This window comes from Pyxicephalus adspersus, chromosome 12, assembly GCF_032062135.1.
Source record: "Pyxicephalus adspersus chromosome 12, UCB_Pads_2.0, whole genome shotgun sequence".
NCBI lineage: Eukaryota > Metazoa > Chordata > Amphibia > Anura > Pyxicephalidae > Pyxicephalus > Pyxicephalus adspersus.
In genome coordinates, this window is record NC_092869.1 from 44,269,947 (window position 1) to 44,278,252 (window position 8,306).

The following is an 8,306-nucleotide window of genomic DNA, read 5'->3' on the forward strand; positions in this document are numbered from 1 at the left end:
CGGGTCAGAAGATATTACATTCAGAGAATGACAACCAGACAAGCTGTATTATATGGAACTAGGTCAGCAATGGCATCTTCCATAATCTTTCAGTTTAGGTCCACTTTTAAATAAACCTCGGCACATCATTATCTGCATCCTTTTGGATCAGTCACTTAAAAGCACTGAATCCTTTGAATGCATGTGACACCTCTTGGGTCCTTTCATGTGAAAAGTCCCAATGCATTCTAAACTGGACTTGATCTTGCAACACACCACAAAAAACAGGTGCATTGCGGTGCATTGCAATGTACGTGCATTGGGGTGCATTAGGGTACAAGTCGAAAGACAATGCACCATCACCAGTCGTGCATTATCACACATTATGGTAACATGACCAAATGAACTTTAAAATAAATAAATGAGTAATTAATAAATAACTGCACATTCCAAGATTAAATAAGTGATACTAAATAATAATATCCTAACTTCTATTATCTCTGCAGAATCCCAGTCCAGGGCTTCCCCTACATAGCCTATGTAAAAGCAAACTTTTTTTCATTTTAAATGGAGTTAAGAATGTTTAGCCCACCTATCAGGTTTACATTGTTTTTATGAGATTCAGCCTTTAAATTGTCCTGGTAATTGTTATCCATAAGACAGGTATGATGAAAGAGGAACCCATCCTCTGGGAAGCAAAGTTTGGGGAATTTCTCCTAACCTTGGTGAGATTTCTTCTTACTTTCTGTTAAGAGTCCAGGACAACAAATGAAATTCCACCAAAATAGCACTGTCAGCAAAAACGTTATTGGATGGGTTTTAACACTTATCACTGCCATAGAAAACTAAAAAAAATAAACTTTTGGCTGTATACATAATTAAATTGGATTAGCTAATCTGGTACAAGGATAAAACACAAGAAAGGGTGTGCGTGTTCCTTATCCTGAACAATTCCACCCCAAAAGTGCAAAAATTAGCCCTCCTAGAGTGCAGCAAGCTTTTCCAGTGTGTGTGCAGCCACATTGGAACAATTTCGGTGTCCAATACGCAGCCTCGTCTCCAGCATTAGACAATCATTTGCTCCCTTGGGGGAACCGGAACTACTGCTAATAAATCATAGTCAAGTTCACAAATCTCTCAATTACAACAAAAAGAAAAAATACATTGAAAATTTACACATACAAACACAACAGCTGCAATTCATCCAAAGGACTAAATCTCTTTACGAGCATTGTCGAACCCGTGCCAATAGGGTAAATAAAATCCTTCCCTGATTCCCTAATCCTGGGGTCGGCAAACGATATGGTAGTTCGTTCCGGCCCAACGCCCCCTGGTTGTTTCAGCATAATGCCAGCTAGCAACCCGCGGCTCCAACCCGTTGCCAGCCGAATCTGCCAGGGGGCGTTAGGAACTACTGGAGCCGCCGGAGCTCCGGTGCCGCCTCCTTGCTGTTGCTCCCCTATTTACCGCAGCTGACGTTGATACTTCCACCATCGTGGTAAATAGGGAACGCTCCCTGAAGGTAAATCTCTCTCCCCCGCAATGCATACTGAGGAGAGGGATGTTACTTCAGGGGGCGTTCCCTGGTGGTGGGCGAAGCCATTGGCGGGGGACTCTGGCCCACCCCATAAATGGCCTAGTGGCCATAAAAGTTTCCCGACCCCTGCCTTAATCAGTCAGAGAGAAGATCCAATTCTTGTGCAAGAAGAAAAAGCAACTATAGTGTACAACAGCCATCATACTTGGAGTTCCAATGTGCAACAGTTGCTGCAACAATGGCTGGTAATGGTCAAGGTGTGTAATAGGTAAATGATCATCACCTGTTGAAGATATCACTTTCCTGCTCCCTCTGTGTTATGCCTTACTTTATCAGGGTGCCTCCAATTTACTATCACAAGTTCATATGTTACAGGCAAGAGGTTAGGATGTGACTGGAAACAAAAGGTGAAACTTAATTTTGGATAGATATTGAGTTACCTGTGCTGTGTGGTGATAAGGACTTAAGGAGCACCTCCATCCCTTCCCTGTATATAGTTTGTGGTATTATGTTGTTTGCTGCTCCAAGGGCAGAACAAATATTGCCTCATATAAAAATAAAAACTTGAACACTGCCAATGACATGTATATCCAGAGATGGCTGGGATCGTCTCTAGCTCTGCAGAGTTTACCAGAAAGTTAGACCTTGAGATTTGTTCATCCTTGGATATAAAGGATGCCATTACCAGCCGCAGTCTTAAAGTGTTCAAAAAGCCAAGAATAAGAAATATAAATGATTTGTATTGGTCACAAATACACAACTAACAAAAGGCAATGTACCAGCAAATGGGATTTTTTTTCATGTCATACAGAATACAGTTTGTCAAAGTAAACCTAAAATCCACAATAATATGAGATCGCAATAAATGCAATGCATGGTGCTTGATGGTTTACCAGAGTGTTGTCAGCTAAGAGCACAAACCCCGATGTATAAAGGGGAATTAAATGCCGTGTTCTGGAGGAGAAGAATCACCTGGACATTAATAAAAGAGAATTCTCACCAGAAAATAGAATTCATGTTACAGATGGGTGCACACAATATACAGTGTATAAGAGTAATGCGTATAACAAGCTTGCTAAGTATTGGGAACATTTTGAGTGAATGTTGGAGGACCTGAAGCTGTGCCCCCAAAACAAAGTAAGCAGAGGACAAAGCATTAGCCCCCCCGAATTGGTTGTGGTCGCCTTGCAGATTATCTTCCCCTAATAATGACTTAGTATAGAGGTGGCCATCATAGTAACGACAGAGCTTTACTTCCTCATGGCAGAGCCTCCAGCATGGAGAACAGTGAGCGGCACTGCCGTGACGTCACCAAACCTCGCCCCTGAGATTGGCAGCAGCAAAGCCTTAGATCTGACCTCGCCAATATACAGCTATTGAGGTCAAGGCATAGGAGTGCCTAGGCACACTCACATACCAAGAAATGTGCTGCTGGAAGGAATGACAGCCAACAAGTGTATTTTCAGTGTATTGCTTAACACAAATATCTATTTTATAACTATCTAATATCTATCTAAATATCAGATTCTTACTTTTTAGGTTCAGTTACACTTTAAACATAGATGTTAAAGCTGAACTCTGGAATGAAGGTCCCAGAACCCAGTTTTCTCCTTCCCCAAGCAGAAGCAAGTAGAAGATTATAATTTTATAGCTAAATCATTAATTAAACTGCAGAAATCTCAGCATTCATTACCTGTGTTATTACTTCCAGCTGATTTCTTTACAAAGTTCTAAAGCTCAGGAGGGACTTGGGAGCTGGAAATGTATAGATCGTGACGTTTTCTCCTCTGGTCATACCTGCTGGTACTTTCATGAGAACTCGTTAGTCTGAAGGAAAGTGAACACTTTCTGAGTCCGTTCTGCAACTTCCATTTATTCCTCTCTTTAACCTGCAGAATCCCCTTGAAGCAGGGTCATTGCAGGTCAGAAGGAGGTCAACTGAAGGTCATATGGGAGATCTCAGAGACATCTCTGATAGAATGTGCGCAATCCCATCAACACAAGCTTTATTTCTTACCAGCTGGTTTTCCAATTGTTGTCTGGCCTTGGCAAACAATGATACAAAGTATCATTCACCATCATATAGGGGGGCGTTTGTTTATCCCAAAACACCGCTGCTCAGATGAAGTTTGTCCGCATTACTAATTAAAAAGCGATATCCTAAATAATTGATGCAATGCAGGTTTCATGAGCTCCTCTGTCAGCGTTTTCACAAGATGAACGGCCCAAATTGTTTGTGGAACTCCTGGAATCGTCCGTGCGGCGAAATAATGGCATTGATCCGACGCATTTCTCCAAATCATCCATCATTTTTCTCCCCGTCTATCACTCCGTCAGGGTCCCGGGGAAACAGCTGCGCTAAAATCTATTGTTTTAATTCCTGGACAATTATGCGTCGTCTCTACGCCGCGCACATACAGTCGGGTAATATACCATCTGGCGGATGAAACCGCAATGTTTATACGTTTCACATTGATCTGCAGGCTATACGGTGCCGAGTCGTACAATTCCCCGCACGCCTCAACTCTTCCAATTGCATTTATAAAATGTAAGATGAGATTTCTACAAAAAGTCTTCTGCACCTCCCAGATAATCACTTTCAAGGTTTAGCTGATATAATATCGGTTCATGAATTTTATATATGATTTATATGACCATAGGGCTTCCCATTGAGGCTATTGATAAACTTTTTTTTTAATGAAATAGCTGCCTGTGTCAGTAACTGCAGGCTAAAGGCACGTAAGGATCAGCAAAATGTACAAAAATCCTGCCCATTGTGTTATCAAACAATATCAAATGCCAAAGTGAACTTCTATACCATTTCTAACAAAGAGGAAGCCTTGAAATAACTTTTCAGGGACCCCCTTCTATAATGAATATACTCTCAGATCACAATATATTATTATGGTGGTCAGTGGGAAGGATTCCTCTTACATTCCTGAATGTCACCCTTACAGAGAGCCAAAAAGACCAATGGTGTCCCTTATACTGACCTGAGAGGTGCAAATTGCTCATTACTCAACCTCTGGAGGAATCCCTAGGGATTCATTGAGCTCTGGTTGGCAAACATTGCTCTATACCCTCCTTACATTCAAAGGTTTTCTGATATCTAGAAAGTAGCACCAATGGTGCAGGAACTCCTCTGTGGCCCCAGAGCCACCTTGAGAAGTCTATAGATTTACATCTATAGTAAATAATAACATCTATAGGGTTTAATAATTACATTATATCGTGCACACTCGGTGGCTACTATTAATCGTCTCACTTGCAAAGTGAATAAAGCTCAATAAGTTTCAAAAATTTCAAAAACCATCATATCAGGTCCCATTTATACCACAACACCATGCAAGCAAAGGGTTCTCCTGCATTGATGCTCTATGGCAATCCATTTGTTACATATTGTTTGAAAAAATAGATAATGCGCCATGGCAGATTGCATTGTTTGCTATATCATACACATGTGCATTGCGGTGCAATTAATACTGAACGGGGACACCGAGTAAGGGTCATAACGTGTTATGGTAATATTTGGATTTTTGCATACACCCAATGCATACAGGTTCTCTTGAACAGAGGTGTCCGGGCCTCATCTTCTATGGTCAGAAACGTCTCCGCTGTGAAATTGTGCAGGAATGAGATTAGCGCTGTAGAGGAGAGCGATGGAAGGATTATCTCAGCAGAAGATGAGAGCTGGGCGGCTGAGAGCACAATCGGTTCTCTATGATAAATTACATCCAATTAAACGGGGCGACCAACAGCAGCGTCGGCGTCTCTTTCATTTCTGCAAAGTGTATGAAGTTTCCTCTGGTGTAAGAAACCATCCGGTAATTGGGGAGAAAAAAACATTTCTGGAAGAGTGCGCGGTACGGATACAGAATCTGTCCAGCAACATCGCATGCATCAAACGTGTTTTATCATTTATAGAAAATATGTTTCCCTAGAAATACCTGGTGTCAGGATTCCATCATCTCTGTGTCTGCGCCATCCACGTACTCAATTATAAACCTGGCAAACAGAAGAGTCAGACAGATGGCGGAAATAAATACAGCAGTGCTGAGCTCAAGGAAAAAGAAAACCTGGGGATTCTGCTAAATTTAACAAGGCCTTGGGTGGCAAAAGGAGCAGAGTCCTCCAGCAGAGTATTTCAGGAGAGGAGAGTTATAGAGGAAGGAGCAGAGTCCTCCAGCAGAGTATTTCAGGAGAGGCAGAGTATTTCAGGAGAGGAGAGTAATGGAGGAAGGAGCAGGTGTACTCATTCTATACATTGTTTTTGTTCGGCCGGGGTTTTCTCATTTCTGACGCGTCCTTGTTTGTGTGATTTATGGTTTTCATACTTAGATAATACCGGCAAATCAGCAATCTGATGCATCTTTAATGCTTCTTAATGAGATTTTCACCCAGATGTTCCAAATTTCCTTTTCTCTGCAGGAAAAATAAAATATGCAAAAGATCCTCCGCAAATCTTCAATGCTTACGACTCTCCATGGTTGTAAAGTAGAACTCTGCCCCAATCATTTCTAAGGTGAGGAACTGTGGAAATGATGTGCTTCAAACCCTAACAAAGGATGTGATTGGACAGGAGAGTCACAGCAGTGATAGAATGATGATTCCGTCTTGGTGGAGGATAAAATAAAACCAATATAACCGCAATGCATACATATAATGCCAAATAGAAAAACACGCAGGGGCTGTTCTTGCATTTCATGTTGTGCACAGGATAGCCATGGTCTCCTATAGGAGCAGCTATAAGATTTCCTTCTAGGTTTATCAGCTGAAGTGTTAACGTTCTGCACCACAATCCCAAATATTTCATGGAGCTACAGCAGACTCTACAGCAAGATCATTGACTGATTTGTATATCAGCATCCACTCATCTGACCATTGCTGCCTATTAGTTTTGGCCACCATAAAGCTCTGATTGGCATATTCATATCTCATTCATTCTCTGAAGCATGAAGTGAATGCAGCTTCTCCTAACGCGTTTCTCAGGTCAAGCTCGCTTCTTCAGGAACAGCAGAAGAATTCAGCACATGTAGTGATTTGCTGAGGCAGCATATCCAGCCCGCTATGGAGTCCATAAGGGGCACAAAAATCAATGAAACTGTTCTGGTACCAATCTGTGTGAAGGATCCTGGAGATACCAGATTAACATTCATACCAGTAGGATCACCCAGACTGGGTGAATAGGTATATCTCCTAGATTGTAAGCTCTTCGGGGCAGGGTCCTCTCCTCCTGTGTCAATGTCTATACTTGTCTGTCATTTGCAACCCCTATTTTTTGTACAGTGCTGCGTAACAGGTGCTATATAAGTCCTGTTTATTATTAATAATAATATTACTATTATTAATATTAATACTAATAAAAAATAATAATAATAATAATTCATTAAGCCTAATATAAGAAGTTCTCCCATACTATGTAGCAGCAAGAAAATGCCATCTATTTTCATGGGATAAGTTTACCTATATGTGATGTCATCTTCCAATGGAGACTAAAGTCTTACTTGGCGATCAGGAAGATGGTTATTGCAGAAAGAGACAGGCGATGTTATTATTATTATTATTATTATTAATAATAATAAATAGGATTTATATAGTGCCAACATAAAATAGGAATTGCAATTGAAAGACAGATACAGGCAGTGACACAGGAGGAGAGGACCCTGGCTGAAGAGCTTACAATCTAGGAGATGTTCCATCTACAATCACTGCCTGATCACCGTCTAGTCATCAAATCCCCACCAGGGATCCCCAGCAATCCCAACTTCCCCTGCGGGTGCCAGGACTGGGGTCATTGTTGATCTGGGGGTGTATGGAGAGGGGTGAGGCGGTCAGGAAAGGCAAAATATTATCAGATTACACTTTGAGAGAAATATCTTTGATATACAGAGACAGCTCCGACTCCTCCCGAGAGAGTGAATTGAAGTCTGGACCTTCATTACAGAACATACAGAGATTTCTAATGAAGTTTTGTATTTCCGGCACATTCAGTCTGGTGGTTATTAATACACAGAGTAATTTTTTCCTTGTGATAAATTGGGGTCTCCGGTCCTAAAATTCCCTGGGAGAATAGCGCCCACAGTCGGGGATCTCACATCATGCTTGTGCATGCAGCAGGCCACATTATTAGTCCTCGAGAAGAGACCGATTCCTACAACGGGAAATCTAAAAATCATTTCCTCAAAGAAGGAGAACGATGATAATATTAAAAAATGAATTAAAATGAGAAATACAGAGCACAGGGTGGTCACAGATTTCATTTTATTTATATATTTCAAAATAAACCATGAAAATCCCAGCTGCAGCAAATCGTATTTGGATACAATGGAAGGTTGGAGCCTCGGTCAGGTTTGCATTGCCTGTAACCCAGACATATAATTATTAATATTAATTCTTCCTCCGTGTATTCAAAACTAAAAGAAAACAGTAAAGCCCACCAGACATGAATTATATTGGGTTTATACAATGGATTTGTATTCAATCAATTTCCAATCATGTTCATTGAAAACCTATTGATCAATTCTTCAATTCAATCAATTCCTTAGTATCAATAATCATTATAATTTATTTTGATTGATTTCTTTTCTTCATTGTGCTCCAAACGTCAAGCAAATGATTTGACTTCCCTTCCATCCCTTCTTCTTCTAGAACACCTTTTCCTTTCCACATTGACTCTGATATATTTTGGTAAAATTTTGGCAAAATGCGGCTGATTTATTGGAGGAATATTTGCTGTTCACACAGCAAAGTGAATTACTCTTCAGCTTACATAGTAAGTCAGGTTGAAAAA